Source organism: Oncorhynchus gorbuscha, linkage group LG17, assembly GCF_021184085.1.
Source record: "Oncorhynchus gorbuscha isolate QuinsamMale2020 ecotype Even-year linkage group LG17, OgorEven_v1.0, whole genome shotgun sequence".
Lineage (NCBI taxonomy): Eukaryota > Metazoa > Chordata > Actinopteri > Salmoniformes > Salmonidae > Oncorhynchus > Oncorhynchus gorbuscha.
In genome coordinates this window covers 37,359,489-37,382,008 of record NC_060189.1, presented here as the reverse complement: position 1 = coordinate 37,382,008, position 22,520 = coordinate 37,359,489, and the positions used below count along the sequence as shown (strand labels likewise).

The following is a 22,520-nucleotide window of genomic DNA, read 5'->3' as shown; positions in this document are numbered from 1 at the left end:
GGTCCTAAAATGGAACAAAGGACAAACCATTCACAGAGAGAAATTAATATATTTCTGACAGATAAGATCTTAACCAGGCCAGAACTTGTCCGTGTAGACCAATTTGGGTTTCCAATCTCTCCAAAAGAATGTGGTGATCGATGATATCAAAAGCAGCACTAAGGTCTTGGAGCACGAAGACAGATGCAGACCCTCGGTCTGACGCCATTAAAGGAGGAGTAGAGACCAGATAAGGCTTGGCCTCTGACTCCGACTTGCTGCTTAATGGGGAGAACCGTTTGAAAGTTTTTGTCGGCTGAATGAGCGACACCGGTTGAGCATTCCTACAGCATTTCCCTCCAGAAGCCATGAGAAAGTTGTCCGGCTGCGGGAACCGTGTGAGGGGATTTATACTTACGTTACTATCTGTATTTACTGGTGGCAGAGATGCTACTTATGTTACTATCTGTACTTACTGGTGGCACAGATGCTGTTTCATCCTTTCCTACACTGAAATTACCCTTGCCTAACAATTGCGTCTGAAGCTGGGCTTGCAGCACAGCTATCCTCGCCGTAAGGCAATCATTCTCCTGTATATTATGAGTACAGCGACTGCAATAAGAAGGCATCATGTTAATGTTACTACTTAGCTTCAGCTGTTGGAAGTCCTGATGAACCATGTCCAGATAAAACGTCCGGAGTGAAAAAGTTGAATGAAAAAATGTTGTGTGGGGGAAAAACTAAAAATATAAACGGTAATTAAAATGTAAAAACCGTAAAGTTGTCAGGTAGCAAAGTAAGGTTGGCAACATAATGCACAGCAGCACGTAAACAAGTCTGCAAGTTGTGACTGGAAATGATAAGCAATCACTTGCAAAACCAAACCATTTGCACTCTAAATGTAATACATGTGAAAATATAGTTTACTGTGAAATTTAAGATCAACATGTTTTTTCTTTTAAGGGCACACAGAGAATTCTTGCTCAGGGACTTACTATAACAGATAATAACAGCACATACCAACTCAAGGTGCACACACACACACACACACACACACACACACACACACACACACACACACACACACACACACACACACACACACACACACACACACACACACACACACACACACACACACACACACACACACACACACACACACACACACACACACACACACACACACACACACACACACACACACACAATGACATCTTACAGAGTTCATTTCCTGCAATCTGCAGAGGTAACATTATATTTGTGTCTGTCTGAACAGCTAAGAGCTGGTGATGTATCGAGTGTGGTCTCTAAGGTTCACAGAACGACAAGAATCTCTTGTCTTTGAATGCTTCTTCATTGATATACATGTATAATTTATGTGATACTCTAGCCGATGTTCTCACACATACAAGTCAGACACATTACTGAGGTGTGTTTAAAAAAAGTGACAGAGTGATATTTCTTGTATTGCATTACCTGCAAAGATGATCTAACCAAAGGTATGACCTGTTCTTTAAATGGCATGTGACACTACAACCTCCCTGAATGTCCCCCCAAAAATATTGCACAGATTAGACATTGTGGTGTAGTCGGCAGGATTGAAAACTGTGTCAAGTATTCCAATTCTTTACTGTAAGGGGTTTATAACGGGTTGGTTTTGGAGTTTTGTTTAGTTGACATTGCATTCCGTTCATTCTAGTCCTTGTCCATGTCTGAGATTTTTTTTTTAAATACAAAATATTGTAAGTAGTATGTAAGTTCCTTCTGGGTGACAACAAAAAGCATAAAGATAGAGAACTGAGATATAAATCTATATGGGTTAAAACTCCCTAATGATTTTAAGTGAGAGGACCAGAAAATAATGGTGGGAGGAGCTATAGGAGGATAAACTCTCACTGTAATAGCTGGAATGGAATTAATGGACAATGTCAAACCTGTGCTATCCATATGTTTGATGTGTTTGATAAGGTTCCATTTATTCCATTCCAGCTGTAACAATGACCCTGTCCTCCTATAGCTGCCCCACCAGCCTCCTCTGGAGAATAACATAGGCACCCTATTCCCTATGTAGTGCACTACTTTGACCAGAGCCCTATGGGTCAAAAGTAGTGCACTATATAGAAAATAGGGTTCAATTTGAGACAGCCATAGACCAGTGGGAGCCTGTCCTAGACCTTGTCAAAGCACTTTCTCTCACCCAGATAAATAATAAATATGGGCTAATACCTCATCTGTGGATCCACACGGCTCCATTATTCACATGCACAAACACAGAAGTTTCTAGGCATACTGCCATCCAGTCCTGTTGATTTGAATTACAGTATCCCTATTGACAAGAGATTGAAGAAAACACATTTTCTTTGTCCCACTACTACTAACAAGTCAATAGTGAATTTTATATATGTTCTGACTGCGTCCCAAATGGCACCCTATTCCCTATTATGCACTGGTTTTAGTCTAAAGTAGTGCACTCCATATAGAATGGGGTGTTCTCCAATGGGGTGTTCTCCAATGAACTACTACACGGTTCCATTACCGTCAATACTAGGAGGGGTTATGACATGATGTCATTACCTTTAATGATGCAATGCACATGTGTTCTGCAGCATTCAGATGAGACACATCATGTAAAAATAGGTCATAGGTAAGTAAACCTGAGATAACTTAAAAGCACATCACACTGTAATGAACCCGTAGAAATACCTTTCTAAATAACAGCGCTAATAGACTGTTCACTTTGACCTCATAAAAACTACCGCTTAGCTTGAAAAGTTTCTGTACCTATTTTTGGGGGAACCACTCATTGTTCACAAGAGTACCATTTCCCCTACCTTAACCTTTGCTGAAGTTGCGATTCTGTTCTAAAGCTTGGGGAGTTTTAGCCTGCTGGATGGATCATCACATGGTCTTCATCTGTGAGATACAGAGACTCCTCAACCAGCCTGGCCACTCTCACTTTTTCCTTCTCCCCTGTGTTCTCTGGTCTTCCCCAGGCTCTCCTTCCTTCACAACGCCTGGAAACCCGACCCTACTGCACCTGTGAGCTCATCGATAGCTGGGCTTAGGGGTTAAATAAAAAGGAGAGGAAGTCGAAATCCCAACTGGAGGTGTGATGCCTGCCTGTGGAGGGCTGGTCCAGGGCTGAGGGGGAGTTGAGGAAGAGGGACAGAGGGAGTGAGAGGGTTAAGTTACACAGTATGAAGAGAAGGAAATGCTGAGGTGTTGATCTCACTGAAAAGTTGCTTGAGCCGCTGAGCAGTGGCCCCGGTCTCCTGCTCGTTCTCTGAAAGTTTACAAGTCAACCGTGCAGTACGAGGAAGGGGGAGCGCCACAGAGGACTGCGAGACTGCATGCATTTAGAGTCCCTGACAGCAGCCCTAGAGAAGGTAAAGAGCCAGCCTACCTAATTACCTGATATAATGAGAATCTATATGGGGAACCGTTAAATTGTTGCTGCATGCGCTTAACTGCTGGACAATTAACTAAAATCTTTATGATCATTATTTCAATGTTTACTAAGACATGTTTGGTAGAGGTTAGATAAACGTTATAAAAGTATGTATGGTGAAAACATAATGAACGACAAAACTATCCTCAGAGTTATATTCAATGTTACAGTACATTGAGATCAAATGTGAAACAAGAAACCATATTCAAAGTCATATTCAAAGTTAAATGAAGATCACATGTAAACACAGCATGTATTACAAGGAGTAACTCAAGCTGAACGTGTTCATTTATAATGCAACACACAAGCAAGGGTAGTTTCAAAGACGGTTTGAATTCTTGCCGGCCTTTCAAGTATTTTGTCCAAAGACACAGCGTGAAACACATACTGTACTTTTCAAATATGTCTTTGATATATTGTAAGGCTCACAGATTTGCCATGTAGATGGAAATACGGCATTATCCTATTACTTTATTTATTTTGTTGAGTGAATTTCCTCCTCAATTCCGTGCTAGTGTTTGGAGGATAAGACTACAGAATATATATAAATATATATTTATAATGACTTGTCTTAATATGTAAAGCCTTTATGGTGGTATTATATATTTTTACAAATAAAATACTTGGTACAATTGTAATTACACAATTACAACATACAAATTACTAGTTTGTTTAATCAAGCACTGCTTCACTACCATACCATTTGAAACCAGCTTTAACATGTACTTACAAATTCAAGTGTTTTTGACCTAAGTACCATTACTATCATACAATCTCCTATTGGAAACAGAATTGTAAAATGCAGCGATACCGCAAAATGCAATTCATTGAAAATACACAGATTTCATCTAATCTGATGTATTGTTGTATGTTCTTTAAATCTGAACATGAATTTAGAATAACGACAGACGGGCCGCAGTCCATGAAATCCGTATAACTGTTCACCGTTTCCCCACTTTTGGGAATTTTGCTCATTGGAAAGGGGTTACCTTGATTTTGACAGTAGCTTACAGGCTCAGTGGCAAGTAAAATTCTGTATTTCATTTTACAGTACATCTACTGTAATATAAATAAATACAGTATCTCTCCTCAACTTACATTCTGACGAGTCCCATGGCACTTGTGGGGGTCGGAGAGCAAAATGGAAAACACCATCGTGTTTGTGAGAATCTCATCTTTCCATATTAGTTTGAAGCCCAAATGTTTCGGAGGCTACATATTAGTTTGTAGCCCAAACGTTTCCATAAGAAGACCCATTTTTGGGATATCTCATGGTCTGACAAACACCACTGTAGCTCAGCCACCTTCCACCGCCAGATGTGGAAGGCCGACATATGCGGATGTAGTGGATTGAGAGGCCGCCCATGCGTCAATAGACACTTAAAGATTTGAATGAATATTTGGTGGTTTACAGTATATTACTTGCACTTCTAGCGGGCTTAACAAAGGCTTCTAAACTGACAGCATCTACAGAGCAAAACAGACTAAAAGGACATGGCAAAATGCTCAACCATTTAAAGATGCACTATGCCGAAATCGCGCCACCATTTCCTGCTTGCAAAGTGTCTAATAATTTGGCTAGTTTTAGGTTATGTGACAAAACAAGCAAGTATAGTGTAGAGAATCATTGTACCATCTTAAATCATAAAAAAATAATTGTCATCAGTTTGAAACTGGTGTACAAAACAGACAGTAAAAGACACAAAAACTAAACTTGAATAACTAAATAGGGGTTAAAAAAAGTTTCATAAAAAAAGGTAAAAAATGTAAGAAAAAAATTAACTTGACAACGGGAAGCATAGAAAAAGCACACATAGAGTAGATCTACTGCTTCTTAATTGCTTTCTATGAGAATGACAGATGTATAACACAAATTTCTATGTAAATTTGGTGAGGTCGCCCAAAAAGTTACACATTGCAGCTTTAAGATTTAAGACTGGCTGCCACTCCAATCTGTACCCTATACATTTTAAAATGATGGGGCACTATATCCACATAGGAGTTAAATTCACTGTTGCTTCAAAGATAGCTTCTTACAAGGCATGCCTCAAAATATGTTAATTACCTGGAAACAAAAATACCATGCACTCACTAGTGGTCAAAAGGTTTATGTTGCTCCAAAAATACAGTAATGTACTGTATTCTGTGGGGTGGAATTACAGTACCATTTGAAATGCAGCATTTCTTTCCCCGCCCACAACATTTCCCCACAATGCATCCTAATGTTAAGTATGCTGCATAAAAACATTTCAGAGTATTTTACTGTTGATAATAGACAAAATGACCGTATAATTTACAGTTTTCCGTTACAGTGTGTAACGTGTACGCTAGGAATCGGGAAGCAAGTACAGGGAGTGAATTTAATAAAGAAATGAAACATGGAACAAAACAAGAGTAGCGTACAGACATGAAACACAGAAACAGAGTCAATAACGCCTGGGTAAAGAACCAAAGGGAATGGCAAATATAGGGGAGGTAATCAGGAAGGTGATGGAGTTCAGGTGACTCATGAAGCGCAGGTGCGCGTAACGATGGTGGCAGGTGTGCGTAATAATGAATAAACTGGCGACGTTGACCGAGGGGGAGCGGGAGTAGATGTGACATGACATAGTGTAGCTTGGAATAGTAGATTTAAAACAACAGACAGAACCAGATCAAAATCTTACATCAGTTGTTTCATTCGTCAAAACAGGAATAAAATGAAAGTCTCAATGGTGGTCTTCACTACTAGGCCTCTTGAGCATTGTCACGATAGGCTCTTAGAAGAGTTCGGTGTGTATATCTACTGTATGTGTTTGCAAGGACATACTTGTGTGTTTGTGTGTGTGGGGGGGGGGGGTTGTGTTTGTGTGTGCATATTTCATGTCTCTGCTTTCCTAGTGTGTTTGCAGCCCATCCACTTGTCTTTTACAGTGTTTTGATCAAAGGTGAAACCACAGTTATGGTTGCTATCCCCCCAGTGCCTGTTTGCCCTGCAGTAGCTGTTTGCCCTGCAGTTCTATTTACTGACATTAATTCATTCAAATACTATCTCAATCATTAAATCCTGGACAGAGCTGTTCATAGAAATAGTACAATTCAGACAGACCAGAATTTGAATACATCTCACAACTGAATTGTGATTCAATGGGATGATTGTTGTGTTTCTATGAAGCCGATTGAACAGCGGAAGAGCGTTGAAAACATCTCAAGATCAAAAAGAGCTTTTGTACTGTTCTACAAAAATATGAGATAGAATACAAACTTTTACCAGCAGTTTTTGTTTTGTAGTTTTAGGTTTGTTATATCTACTGCCTGAAGAAGTTTAAAAAAAATGTATTTACTAGAAAAAGCAACAGTTTAAAATGAATCCTATGGCGTAGCCTAGTGGTTAGAGTGTTGGACTAGTAACCATAAGGTTGTGAGTTCAAACCCCTGAGCTGACAAGGTACAAATCTACAAGTTGTTCTGCCCCTGAACCGGCAGTTAACCCACTGTTCCCAGGCCGTCATTGAAAATAAGAATGTGTTCTTAACTGACTTGCCTGGTTAAATAAAGGTAAAATAAATAAATACAAAATATTGTGATGAAAATGCATTTATGTTGGCTACAACTCTGTATGTTGACAAAAGGAACAACCCCTTCTGGGGCTTTCCCTTTGCTTATGTCACAGTGGATTTACGTGTTGTGAGACATGTGACAGTGACAAAGTGCTGACAACAGTTTCATCGCTGGTCGGGTCGCCGTGGACAGGTCACCTACTGTACGCCACTGTAGTTGTAGAAAGATAAAAACACACACAAAAGAACACACACAAACGTTCACACAGAAACACCATACATGTGCATGCCCACGTGCACACACACAAAACAGTGAACACTTGCTGAACTTGCCCATTGACCGTACAGTCATTGGGTACCTAATGACGACAAGACTTAATGACTATAGAACAGTATATCTTTAGATCTCCTCTCCCCGGGCAGGGCTGGTTTGAAGCTGGTTCCCCTGGCTTTGTAGACAGGTTAAAGGGGCTTCCAGAACCAGGACAGAGCTGAATTAGGTAGTAGCAATACTCTGTAGTAAATGGATGGTTCCAGGGGTATTATCTTTCACAAATGGCGGGAGACATATTGAGGCTAAGCAATGACTTGGGCTCTTAACTCTTAACTCCAAACTGTGAACAATGTCAAGGCATATATTTTTTGGGGTCTCTTGTTTGCTGGTCACAAAGTACCTTGTCCTCATGTTATGCTTATCGTTTTGTTTTTCAGTTTGTCAAATCTTACTCCGCCTTAGGGCAGATCTCTAAAACATACAGATGACCCACATGAAAAAATACTACAGCATACTATGGTATAAATACTATAGTATTATTCCCTGTTTTATTTTTGCAGACTTTACTGCAGCATTCACTGTAGTGTTTTTGTAGACTTTACTGCAGTATTTACTGTTGTATATTGTAGTATAATGTAGTATTTCCAGTTACATATAGTATAAATACTATTGTAATTAATGTATTGTTCTTGATGATCGTACTATACTGTAGTATTTACTATAGTGGTTTGTGTTATTATCCTTGACATAAGTGGAGTGTTGTGTGTGTGTGTGTGTGTGTGTGTGTGTGTGTGTGTGTGTGTGTGTGTGTGTGTGTGTGTGTGTGTGTGTGTGTGTGTGTGTGTGTGTGTGTGTGTGTGTGTGTGTGTGTGTGTGTGTGTGTGTGTGTGTGTGTGTGTGTGTGTGTGTGTGTGTGTGTGTGATCTTTCTATAACCTGGAAGGATTTTTTGAAATGGTTTGTTTCTATACATGTTTTTGAAACAAAGTAGCATAATTAATCAAATGTTAATCAAATATAATTAACATACATTTGTCCAAACTCCAGTTTAGATGCTTTAGCTATTTTCACATCTTATACATCCCAACCTGGCAGTCAATCTAAAATCAGGTTGTGGTTGAATAAAAATTCTAAATGCTAGATATCCCCAGTCTGCCTTGATTGCAATATGATTCACACATCACTTTGTAATCCATCATAATGTGACTTTCTGAAATACTTGTTGAATTGTGTTAAGTAATTTAAATTTTAATTATAACATATCAGATTATAATCTTTCTTGATGAATTCAACAGCCATGTCTGTCACTAACAAATACAGTCATTGGTGGCAACTATACCATTTACTTGAAAGGCAAGGCACTCTGGAAAATATGCAAATAAGCCTTTACACTAAGCAGTCTGTTAATTTAACACAGAAAAGTGTGGACCCGTATAGACACTGGACCAGTGTTAAATTTAACACTGTCCGTGTTGATTTAACACTGGAGAATTTGCTGTGTACACATGATTGAGGGATACTACAGTGTGTAGTATAGTATTCTACAGTTTACTAAAGACTTTTATAGTAAGTACTGTAGTATTCTATAGCAAACTGTAGAAGTTTTTCAGTACGAGACAGAATAATTTCACAACTAATTTTAGAGAGTTGTCTGGGGTTTCCTATGAAGCATATAGTGAGTAGATATTATCAAATGAAGCAATAAAAACGGTCTCATATTTAGGTCTTTACATCTTATGATCAGGCTAGATAGAACATATCAACTGTAAAATATAAGTTTACTGTTGAATTGAATAGAATCGGCTGAACTGTATTCCATTGAGGAGGGATCTTGCTCAATGGACCAGATGATACATTTCTTAGCAGCGGGCTCCAGCTTCTTTCTTCGGTTATACAAATGACCAAATTATTTATTTATGCATTTATACTGTTAGCACCTCCCATTGAGACCTAGCCAGTGGGTCTGAGCTGCATTAGCATTGAATCCTCTACTCTCCTCAAGGTTTAAAAAAATACTCTAACTTTCCCCAAATCACCAGGTTTTCCAGAAATACTGGTTGGCTGATTCTGGATTTCCTGCTTTTTCCTTCCTGATTCTGGGAATATTCTAACTGGGATTTCTGGAAAACCTGTGAATTTGAGGAACGTTACAGAAAGTTTGCAAACTTAGCCGAAACTGAAAATCAACCCATCCAATGCAGCATTAGCTCTGTAATAACTGGGCTATGTTAAAAAAGATTGTTAACGATCCGCTGGTGTATTGCAGATTTTCCAAAAGCATGGACTCAAAACTTGTTCCAAGGTGGTAAACATTAGACTCTTGCTTCGCTCCTAAAGAATTTGTTGTGGTGTCGGGGCACTTGGCTAGAAAAACATATTAGCATCATTCCAGAGGCAGAGGAGGAGGGAAATGAAAACAGGAGAAAATGACTATATTGACTTTATTGGGCATTTCAAAGAGGTCTGGGAGAGTATGGGTTGGCAACCGGTGGGTTGTATTCTACTTTTGTTTTACATGATGCTGCCAAGAAACAAAGAGAAGTGGAAAAGTTTAGGTCTGCCAAGTGGGTGTGATGCTCTGCATCTTTATTAAAAGCTTAAATCCAAATCAGCTCCATTTGGATTAGACCTCATTCCTGCAGGCCACATTTTTTAACCCCCATTAGTGGTTAATCCTAACTCCTACGTACGTTCAGCCTGTTGGCATCCTTGGAAACAGATTCAAAACCATACATTTAAAAATATTTATGGAACAAACAAAATGATGCAATGGTCTATAAACAACATTTCCATTTTTGTTTCCAGGCAAGAAAAAAACCCACAAAAAACACTGAGACAAAGGGATATAGAGATAACCAAGATTAGAACAGTGGAGGCCACACTAAATAGAAAGCATGTTATGCAAATTCCCATTGACTGAGTGTCTGAGGATCAAGGGATCTGGTCAAAAGTAATGCACTAAATAGGGCACCATTTGGGACATTCACAGGGCTTTCTCCTCCTGTCTTAAAGTGGAGGTATGAGCCTGGTTGACCCAGGTCAAATTGCAATGCCATGCTTAGTTGATTACCTGGCGGAGGCTGCTGCTGTTTAGTAAGTGGATCCCCTAACCTTGTGTCTTTCACATTAAAGGGGCCTAGCGCTGGTGGCAGACCAGATGGAAGACAAAGCATCGACCTCATCTAAGCTTGGGGGGGAAGATCAATTTTTTTTTTGCTAAAGCTCTCTCGCAAGCACACAGAAACAGACAGTGGTGCAGTGGTCTAAGGCACTAGAGGTCCTGGTTCGAGTCCAGGCTTTGTCGCAGCCGGCCATGACCGGAAGACCCATGGGTGGCGCACAATTGGTCAAGCGTCGTTTGGTTAGAGGGAGGGTTTGGCCAGCAGGGATATTCTTGTCCCATCGTGCTCTAGCGACTCCTGCGGTGAGCCGGGTGCAATGCATGCTGACACAATTGCTAGGTGTTTCCTCCAACACATTGGTGCGGCTGGCTTCCGGGTTAAGCAGGCATTGTGTCAAGAAGCAGTGTGGCTTGGCTGGGTTGTGTTTCGGAGTACGACCGGCTCTCGGCCTTTGCCTCTCCCGAGTCCTTATGGGAGTTGCAGCAATTGGGCAAGACTGTTGGTTACCATGAATTTGGGGAGAAAATGTAAGAAAATGATACAATTAAATATAAATAAAGAAACAAACACACACAGTCTCTGAAGGGTTGTCTCGCTCCACTCTCCTTTTCTTCTGTCATCAGAATTTTTCATATTTTTTCAGAATAGCCAATGAGAGTAGAGAGTAGGGCACACAAATGGTTTAGCCCTAGGTATGATGCAATGGTGTAGACAGAGCCAGTGGGTGACAATCAGTGGTTTAAGAGAGCTTCCTAAAATAAGCATTATTATACTCTTAGCTGCACTGTAACTCTCTTAAAACACTGATTGTCACCCACTGGCTCTGTCTACACCATTACCAAAACTTACCTTAAAAAACATTATTACACTCTTAGCTGCACTGTAAGTTTTGGTACATTTTCAATCTCAGTTTGAACAAAATAACCTGTGTAGCCTATTATTCGCTGTCTTCAAAATTACTACAACCATTCAATCACACATCCCAGAAGCATTATTGTAACAGGTCATGTAGTAGGCTACATTAATCTCCGAGAGGTAATCATTTTGATTGTGATTTGTAGCTGAAGGCGGTGGTTAGGGAGCAATGTGTACATAACATTGCACACTCCACAGGGCATGTGGAGATGATTATGTTGATAGAGAACATCTATAGCCCCATCTGAGAAACCAGATGTAATATATGTGCGTGGATGTTGGCTCAATGGCACTGTTTGGTGGGTTTTATTTATTTATACTGTACACACAAGAAAGCAAGCAAGAATGCACACACGGACACACATGCACACACGTGCACACACACACATACACAGTACACAGACACAACTGCATGTACCGTAGAATGACATTACCACAGAGAAGGTTTTGGGGGGAAAGCATTGTTTGTCTATGCTTGTATATACTGTTGTCTGGACAGAAATGAGAAGTTTGAAATAGTTTGAAACTGTGACACAAAGTGAGAACTGTGAGTAGTGCACAAAGAATATCGCTGTTATTGCGGCACATTTAAATCTTCTCCACACCCACTGTTAGACCCTTGTGAATATAGGGAGGAGTTATGGAATCATAAGAAAATAAAGAATATAAGCCACAACACATGTAAAGCACATTTTTAGACCTTGTGTTGTTTTGATTATATGCACATTGGTGCCAAATCCGAATTCGATATTTGGAAGCATAACTCAGACTTTGAATTCTCCAATTGACATCAAAGATTCAAGCGAAGGTCTAAGTTACATGTGAATATCTCAAGATACCATTTGTCCCATTAGAAAAGTTAACTTTCTAAAAGCTTTTTTGAAAGTCTGTTTTACCTCATAAGACCAGGATGAGATAAGTGTTCCCGAGTTGACTTGCCAAAGTCTATGGAGCGATCACACTTGGCTTACATCTCTTTTTTGGGTTATGTTCTCATGACTATTCAGTCACGTTAAGTATCAAATCATTAAAAGTCCATATCCCAGTGTCAATATCAAGTCAAACTATATTATAATGTAATGACTTCAATATGGTATAATACAAGCCAGACTATAGCCAAAAGCAAGTTTAAAACTACCTGGACCAGTGAAATTGTGAAAGTCTGCTCTGAGTTAGTTTGTACTCCCTTTTGGACTACATTGCTTGTTAGCCAAGTAGTTTGTGCTAGCCGGGGAGGGCTTGTCAGAACATAAGTCACAAAAGCCTCACGTACGTGGAGACCAAAACTGTCCTATTCCTAGCTCATCCTCTGTTTGACGTAGTACACACTTCCACTCTATCCTTCAACACGTTTTGTGAAGTAGTTCATATGTGCAGCCGCTCGTATATCTTGTGACACGCATGTGCTGGGATCGGTCATGCCCGTGTGTAAGCCACTCACAGGGATGAGAGCAGAAGTGGGAACAACGTCAATCTCCATTTGTTCAGCTGCTGAGAGACATGATTAAGTGGCACAGATATGATCCAGAGAGACGCCTCACTTTGAGCCCCTAGACCCAACACACATGTACACACGTGCGCAAATGTGCGCACACACACACACACCAGCCACACACACCAGCCACACACACAATGTGACGGCTTGAGTTTCAGATCCTGGGTAGATTGACTGGCCGCTACTCCCTGTCCTGATTTATTGTTGCAAATTCAAAGATTCCAAGAAGTGAGTCAGTTTTTGTTGGCAAGGCAACCGCCCAGATCGGTTACAGGCTGCCCCCGCTGCTCGCTATTTTCATGGTACACACTGTATCAGCCGTGAAATGATACCACCACTAAAACAATATTCATTAATTGAGATTGCTGCAATACTTCAGGGTTTTGGCTCTGGGCCCTGGAACCTGGGGCTGTCCGGTCGGACCTCCAGTGAATTCTCCCAGGCCCTAGCCTGAGTGATGGCTGGGCTGGCAGGGATCAAAGCAGAGGATTGTAGCTCTTGTTGGTGAGATGTAGGCCACGGTACAGTAATTTGACCTCACTGCAAACACAGGTTATCACAGAAATGTTCCTAACACTGGCTGGGGTTTTCTGATTATATTGAGTACATCTCGGCACAGCCTTCCTCCATGGCAAGGATGCTGTTCTGCCCTTTCCTGGCATTATGATGATGAAAAACAAAATAAATACAAATGAACCTACCTGAAAACAAATGTGCTGCCAGTAGTGGTCATACAGTATGTGGGTCAAGTTTTTCCATGACCATGCAACATCAGCAACAAAAGAAAAATGGTCATAGGCACAACTCCTGGACCGATTTAGGACCACTCCCTGGTAAAACATTTATTTTCAGCTTAGTTTATCCAGATTTGTTGTATTTATTTTCTTCTGACGAGACAAGTTTTTGATCTTGAACAGCCGTAGTACACTAGCCCCGTCCCTGGGTGCATCTGCACTCACCAAGAAAAACTATTCAACTATACTGTATTGTGCGGTACTCTACTCCACTGAATTAAACTATCGTTTACTGTAGTATTCTCTACTGTATTGTACTCTACTGTACTTTAGTCTAATGCAATTAAACTCTATTGTACTGTAAGTACTGTACTGTATTCTACTGAATAAAATTATACTGTCCTGTACCGTACCATATTGTACTGTACTCTTCAATCTTCTACTATGCTCCACTGTACTAAACTGTGCTATACTGTACTGTGATGTTCATACTTGTGAAACATAGCCTAGGCATCTATGATTTGTTCGGGTTTGGATCTGGTCCGCACCGACCACGTGTGTACTTGTTTGGGGGCTAATTAAAATAATGCCCAGCACGCTTTGCAAGTGTTTGTTTTTGCATTTATATTTTGGTCATTCAGTAGACGTTCTTATCCAGAGTGACTTACACTCAGCGCATTCAACTAAGGTAGAAAAACAACATATTACAGTCATTGCAAGGGGGAAAAAATCCGTTGTAATTGAAGTGGTCTGTTGGTTTATTTTGTATATTGGACTACTTTGAACATCCTCACTTCCAGTTTTAAAGCTTTTGAAAAAGATAACACACAGTAAAAGCATGTCATAGATGGGAGCAATAATACATGTTTTGTTGCAATCCCCAATTGGCTCCTCTTTCCTATTAATTGGTTTGGAAAATAATTATTGTGATATAATGTTGAAATTTGGCCATAGAATCAATGACCGTTAAAAAAAGATTTTCAATGTCTGTAAATGTAAATCAACGTCTGGAAAATACATATTTTAACCTTTCATTCAGTACGTAACATACACCTGATTTCAACATCAAGAAAATATGTACAGTATTCTGAAAAAAAATATTTTCAACATCTGGGAAATACGTATTTTTGACGTCTGTATAAGACATAATTTCAATATCCAAATAAGATGTATTTTCAACGTCTGGAAAGACATCTTCTTACCTTTAATTTCAACATAATTTTGCTGATTGAGTCTTGGCTGCAGGCATAAAGACGTGGCCCAGGAAGGTACAAATCTCCAGTTACAAACTGCTGTCCATAACAACTTGGTCTATTAAGTACCCCTGGAATGACATGGTGGAGTGCAGCTAGCAGAGACCGAGAGGGAGGAACGTGCCCTCCCTCTTTATCGCCCGGAGGAAAGTGCTCCTGTTAACGCCATTTGTTTTTTTCGCCGGGGGTCTTCCCTTTCCTTTCCGCCTGATGGAATGAAATGAGTGGACACCAGAGTCCTATCAAAAGTAGTGTGCTCTATAGTAAATAGGGTACCATTTAGGATGCAACCCAGGCACAGTTACATGATGTATGGTGGCCTCTGTGAGGCAGGCTATTTTAGGAGGAGTGTGCCCATTAGCAAGGCTTTTCTGACTGTCGTAAATTAGGACACAGGGTCAATGCAAGGCATTTTATGTATAGGTAATGTACACTCACACAAATGAGCTAGCTAGCTAAACACAGGCCAGCTCTCTGTGTTTGCTGTCTACGCATTCCCATTGTCCCATGGAGGGCTATAAAAATATAACCATAAAAACGTGGGAAGAGAAGTACACATTTTGAGGAGTAAAAGGATTTTAGTTAGAAAAATTGTGATTTGGGAAACAAAGAAACTCTAGAATGCATATCAAAGTAACTGTCCAAAGTACAACAAAGTACAAGTTATCAGGAGACACAGATTGAGAAGAGGAGAGCTGTTGCCTGTGTTCTCAATCCAATTCATGTGTTACAGGACATGGAAACAAACTATGGTAAGCCACTATTTAAATAAGTAAACCGTTTCACATGTAGAACACGTTGTAGAATATTTTATTAGAAGCTAACCCAACAGAATTTAGTCCATGTCCTAGAAATAGCTTTACTGTGACATATTGTAGATAAGACACATGAATATGCATCTTGGCAGACTCAACACAGTATGATTAAGTTATCTGCAGTGGCAGGATATTATCCCTGTTCTTGGAGCAGAATTTCCCACAAAATAGTAAACAAACAAAAAACAGACCAACAAGGGACATTTTGTTAGTCCCCACAAGGTCAAACGCTATTTCTAAAAGGTTTAGAGTTAATGTAGAATTTGTTAGGCTTATAATTAGATTTAGCAATAGGGTTTGGAGCTGGGGTTAGTTTTAGGGTTATAGTTAAGGTTAGGTTTTGTGGTTTATGCTGGTATCAAACCATGGGTTGCACGTGCGTATTGCAACTTTCTGCCCTGTTTCTATATTGTACATCATACCGGTCTGGAGAGGGTGAGGTTAGGGTACGGGGTCAGGGAAAATATAATTTTGAATGGGACGGAATTGTGTGTCCCAACAAGGTTAGTTATACAAGACTGAGAGAGACAGTGAGAGAGACACAGATAGAGAGAAAGAGAGACAGACAGACAGACAGACAGACAGACAGACAGACAGACAGACAGACAGACAGACAGACAGACAGACAGACAGACAGACAGACAGACAGACAGACAGACAGACAGACAGACAGACAGACAGACAGACAGACAGACAGACAGAAAGACAGACAGACAGACAGACAGAAAGACAGAAAGACAGAGAGAGGCAGTAGTAGAGAGAAAAAGAGAGAGCCATTCTCTCTCCATCAGGGGGAGATCCCAATCTCACCCTCGTTCTGGAAAACAGATGATTTGTCTGTTTTCATCTCAAAGTATCATCTCCTAGCTCGCCCTCTGCATTGTGATGAAAGCATTTGTCTGCTCTACTGTGCAGCATACTGATGAGAGAGACTGAGGTCTTGGCCGTGGGACTTGAACTGCCTGGAAGTCTCACAGAGTAGAGAGTGGAAATCGTTAGGAATCTACCAGTTCGCCTGCATGACTGTAAGCAGCATGATAACCTATCCTCAACCAAAACTGTGGTGGGGAGGAGGGAAAAGGATACCCAAAAAGTGTTAGGTGTGTGTGTGTGTGTGTGTGTGTGTGTGTGTGTGTGTGTGTGTGTGTGTGTGTGTGTGTGTGTGTGTGTGTGTGTGTGTGTGTGTGTGTGTGTGTGTGTGTGTGTGTGTGTGTGTGTGTGTGTGTGTGTGTGTGTGTGTGTGTGTGTGTGTGTGTGTGTGTGTTCGGGATATTGATTGGTTTGGTAGGGTAGGGTGGTCTAAGGTCAGAAGTGGTAGAAAACCAAGCTAAAAGCTGACAAATTAGTTTGCCATTTTGAGAATTTCAAGGGCAGCAGGGACAGTACTGAGACTAGAAAATAAGATCTCTGGCATGTGGATATTTCTCTCCATCTTTCTCCGCTTAGGGAAAGTTTCTTGTCATAACATTGTCATAACATTATTTCACAATAAGTGTAGAAAAATACACTTGATAAACTACACACTGACTTTCTTGCATATGAACTAACCCATTTTACAGTTTCAACCACGTTTTTAAAAACTGTGTAACAATTTACAGATAATCATGATACAAATGACAGTGTTTCCACCCACTGACAGGTGTTTGGTATGTGCGTCTGTATCTGAATACTTCCATAAGGTAGGAGGAAGACTGCTCTGTACAGTTATGTCAAAATATTAGTACGGGGAGTCTGTCAACATCCACACTGTCAGGGGTGTGAATTGGATTCCAAATGTATATGTACAAACTGGCACAGAGAATGAATTCAACATCAGATGGAGAGAGAGAGAGAGAGAGAGAGAGAGAGAGAGAGAGAGAGAGAGAGAGAGAGAGAGAGAGAGAGAGAGAGAGAGAGAGAGAGAGAGAGCAGCACAATTAGACCCAACCAAATCATGAGAAAACAAAAAGATATTTACTTGACACATTGGAAAGAATTAACAAAAAAACAGAGCAAACTAGAATGCTATTTGGCCCTACACAGAGAGTACACAGCGGCAGAATACCTAACCACTGTGACTGACCCAAAATTAAGGAAAGCTTTGACTATGTACAGACTCAGTGAGCATAGCCTTGCTATTGAGAAAGGCCGCCGTAGGCAGACGTGGCTCTCAAGAGAAGACAGGCTTATGTGCTCACTGCCCACAAAATGAGGTGGAAACTGAGCTGCACTTCCTATCCTCCTGCCCAATGTATGACCATATTAGAGAGACATATTTCCCTCAGATTACACAGATCCACAAAGAATTCGAAAACAAATCCAATTTTGATAAACTCCCATATCTACTGGGTGAAATTCCACAGTGTGCCATCACAGCAGCAAGATTTGTGACCTGTTGCCACGAGAAAAAGGCAACCAGTGAAGAACACACACCATTGTAAATACAACCCATATTTATGCTTATTTATTTTATCTTGTGTCCTTTAACCATTTGTACATTGTTAAAACACTGTATATGTATATAATATGACATTTGTAATGTCTTTATTGTTTTGAAACTTCTGTATGTGTAATGTTTACCTTTTACATTTACATTACATTTAAGTCATTTAGCAGACGCTCTTATCCAGAGCGACTTACAAATTGGTGCATTCACCTTATGACATCCAGTGGGGCAGCCACTTACAATAGTGCATCTAAATCTTTTAAGGGGGGGGTGAGAAGGATTACTTTATCCTATCATAGGTATTCCTTAAAGAGGTGGGGTTTCAGGTGTCTCCGGAAGGTGGTGATTGACTCCGCTGTCCTGGCGTCGTGAGGGAGTTTGTTCCACCATTGGGGGGCCAGAGCAGCGAACAGTTTTGACTGGGCTGAGCGGGAACTGTACTTCCTCAGTGGTAGGGAGGCGAGCAGGCCAGAGGTGGATGAACGCAGTGCCCTTGTTTGGGTGTAGGGCCTGATCAGAGCCTGGAGGTACTGAGGTGCCGTTCCCCTCACAGCTCCGTAGGCAAGCACCATGGTCTTGTAGCGGATGCGAGCTTCAACTGGAAGCCAGTGGAGAGAGCGGAGGAGCGGGGTGACGTGAGAGAACTTGGGAAGGTTGAACACCAGACGGGCTGCGGCATTCTGGATGAGTTGTAGTGGTTTAATGGCACAGGCAGGGAGCCCAGCCAACAGCGAGTTGCAGTAATCCAGACGGGAGATGACAAGTGCCTGGATTAGGACCTGCGCCGCTTCCTGTGTGAGGCAGGGTCGTACTCTGCGGATGTTGTAGAGCATGAACCTACAGGAACGGGCCACCGCCTTGATGTTAGTTGAGAACGACAGGGTGTTGTCCAGGATCACGCCAAGGTTCTTAGCGCTCTGGGAGGAGGACACAATGGAGTTGTCAACCGTGATGGCGAGATCATGGAACGGGCAGTCCTTCCCCGGGAGGAAGAGCAGCTCCATCTTGCCGAGGTTCAGCTTGAGGTGGTGAGGTGGTATCCACACTGATATGTCTGCCAGACATGCGGAGATGCGATTCGCCACCTGGTCATCAGAAAGGGGAAAGGAGAAGATTAATTGTGTGTCATCTGCATAGCAATGATAGGAGAGACCATGTGAGGTTATGACAGAGCCAAGTGACTTGGTGTATAGCGAGAATAGGAGAGGGCCTAGAACAGAGCCCTGGGGGACACCAGTGGTGAGAGCGCGTGGTGAGGAGACAGATTCTCGCCACGCCACCTGGTAGGAGCGACCTGTCAGGTAGGACGCAATCCAAGCGTGGGCCGCGCCGGAGATGCCCAACTCGGAGAGGGTGGAGAGGAGGATCTGATGGTTCACAGTATCGAAGGCAGCCGATAGGTCTAGAAGGATGAGAGCAGAGGAGAGAGCACTCCGTGAGCACTCTCCTCCGTGATACAGAGAAGAGCAGTCTCAGTTGAATGACTAGTCTTGAAACCTGACTGATTTGGATCAAGAAGGTCATTCTGAGAGAGATTAGCGGGAGAGCTGGCCAAGGACGGCACGTTCAAGAGTTTTGGAGAGAAAAGAAAGAAGGGATACTGGTCTGTAGTTGTTGACATCGGAGGGATCGAGTGTAGGTTTTTTCAGAAGGGGTGCAACTCTCGCTCTCTTGAAGACGGAAGGGACGTAGCCAGCGGTCAGGGATGAGTTGATGAGCGAGGTGAGGTAAGGGAGAAGGTCTCCGGAAATGGTCTGGAGAAGAGAGGAGGGGATAGGGTCAAGCAGGCAGGTTGTTGGGCGGCCGGCCGTCACAAGATGCGAGATTTCATCTGGAGAGAGAGGGGAGAAAGAGGTCAGAGCACAGGGTAGGGCAGTGTGAGCAGAACCAGCGGTGTCATTTGACTTAGCAAACGAGGATCGGATGTCGTCGACCTTCTTTTCAAAATGGTTAACGAAGTCATCTGCAGAGAGGGAGGAGGGGGGGGAGGGGGAGGAGGATTCAGGAGGGAGGAGAAGGTGGCAAAGAGCTTCCTAGGGTTAGAGGCAGATGCTTGGAATTTAGAGTGGTAGAAAGTGGCTTTAGCAGCAGAGACAGAGGAGGAAAATGTAGAGAGGAGGGAGTGAAAGGATGCCAGGTCCGCAGGGAGGCGAGTTTTCCTCCATTTCCGCTCGGCTGCCCGGAGCCCTGTTCTGTGAGCTCGCAATGAGTCGTCGAGCCACGGAGCGGGAGGGGAGGACCGAGCCGGCCTGGAGGATAGGGGACATAGAGAGTCAAAGGATGCAGAAAGGGAGGAGAGGAGGGTTGAGGAGGCAGAATCAGGAGATAGGTTGGAGAAGGTTTGAGCAGAGGGAAGAGATGATAGGATGGAAGAGGAGAGAGTAGCGGGGGAGAGAGAGCGAAGGTTGGGACGGCGCGATACCATCCGAGTGGGGCAGTGTGGGAAGTGTTGGATGAGAGCGAGAGGGAAAAGGATACAAGGTGGTGGTCGGAGACTTGGAGGGGAGTTGCAATGAGGTTAGTGGAAGAACAGCATCTAGTAAAGATGAGGTCGAGCGTATTGCCTGCCTTGTGAGTAGGGGGGAAGGTGAGAGGGTGAGGTCAAAAGAGGAGAGGAGTGGAAAGAAGGAGGCAGAGAGGAATGAGTCAAAGGTAGACATGGGGAGGTTAAAGTCGCCCAGAACTGTGAGAGGTGAGCCGTCCTCAGGAAAGGAGCTTATCAAGGCATCAAGCTCATTGATGAACTCTCCGAGGGAACCTGGAGGGCGATAAATGATAAGGATGTTAAGCTTGAAAGGGCTGGTAACTGTGACAGCATGGAATTCAAAGGAGGCGATAGACAGATGGGTAAGGGGAGAAAGAGAGAATGACCACTTGGGAGAGATGAGGATCCCGGTGCCACCACCCCGCTGACCAGAAGCTCTCGGGGTGTGCGAGAACACGTGGGCGGACGAAGAGAGAGCAGTGGGAGTAGCAGTGTTATCTGTGGTGATCCATGTTTCCGTCAGTGCCAAGAAGTGGAGGGACTGGAGGGAGGCATAGGCTGGGATGAACTCTGCCTTGCAGATCGTTTAATTTTTATTGTTTATTTCACTTTATTTATTATCTACCTCACTTGCTTTAGCAATGTTAACACATGTTTCCCATGCCAATAAAGCCCTTGAATTGAATTGAATTGAATTGAATTGAGAGAGAGAGAGAGAGAGAGAGAGAGAGAGGTAGGAAAAAAGGTTTCATGACATGGCTGGCCGTGTTTGTAATTACATGCTGTCATATAAAAACGGTTCATTAGTGGATACTGTTGAAAGATGACTGGGGTATTCCTTCCCTCCGCTGCCAAGACGGACCCTGATGGGAAATGTGACTGGTAGCCCCCCTCCCTCCCGTTTTCTTTCCCTCCGTGTGGAACACAAAACACAATACCTGCGCTTGTTTGAGGCACACAGACTCCAGCCGAGTGTGGAAGAATAATAATAATACAGCTAAGCCCAGAGCCCAGTGGTGATGTGGAGAGGGACATAAGACAGGAGGGCTAGCTCCAGGTCTGAGCCTGCCTGTGAGGCCTACAGTCAGAAAGCCCAAGCTTCATGTTCCCGCTGTGCATGCAAAGAGGCCATTCACTAAAAACAAGTCCTTCTTGTTATGAGGTCTAGCTATCAGTTGGACTGGACACAAGCCAATCTCTGTCCCCCACGGGATTTTTTTTGCCTGTCCCAGGAATGTGCCATGACTGGGAATGTGGTATTCCTTCCTGAACATGGCTAATGCAGGTCTGAAACTCCCTGCCCTCCCCACTACTTTGAAATGGAGTATGCCACATGCAGTGTTATACTGCACGTCTCGATGTGTGACTCAATTTCTCTGTTGGCTGGACTTTAATATGAAAAGCCTGGATTGTGATAATGTATGGCACTCTGTTGGCCTTGGCCTGTCCATGTTTCAAATATCAACTTCATATGAACACATACAGTAGCTTACAATGTTCTGACAACACTGTTCCAGCACACAGTTTTGACTTCCAGCCCAGTCAAAACTGTTCGCTGCCCTGGCCCCCCAATGGTGGAACAAACTCCCTCACGACGCCAGGACAGCGGATGTCATGCAGGTGAAAGAGGACCCAAAAGCGACTTAACAGAAACAGAGTTTATTTAAGTCCAAACAGGGAATAACAGAAATCCTCTAGACTTGTAGAGGGGAAATAACTGGAGAAGCGGCCACAGACTGCAGGTCGCTTCGGGTAGGCGCAGGCCGTAGTCGACAGAGACACCTGCTCACACGCAGCATCTGATGAAGGCAAAAAAACACGACAGGACAGGGCGATACACAATCACAGCAAAAACACGACAGGACAGGGCGAAACGCAATCACAGCATGGTGAATACAATACAAGGAACCGACGGGACAGGAACGGATCACAAAGGAATAAATAGGGACTCTAATCAGGGGAAAGGATCGGGAACAGGTGTGGGAAGATTAAATGATGATTAGGGGAATAGGAACAGCTGGGAGCAGGAACGGA

General features: G+C 42.5%; 1 protein-coding gene across 3 annotated transcripts in view; it reads left to right on the top strand.

The window, feature by feature from the left end:
• Window positions 1–3,065: 3,065 nt before the first annotated feature.
• si:dkey-87k14.1 (leucine-rich repeat transmembrane protein FLRT2) overlaps window positions 3,066–22,520 on the top strand; it is a 64,156-nt gene continuing 44,701 nt past the window's right edge. For all 3 annotated transcript variants that reach the window (XM_046309372.1, XM_046309371.1, XM_046309374.1), the window contains exon 1: window positions 3,066–3,368. The gene's annotated coding sequence lies outside the window, so the exon portion shown is untranslated. The remainder of the gene's footprint in view (window positions 3,369–22,520) is intronic.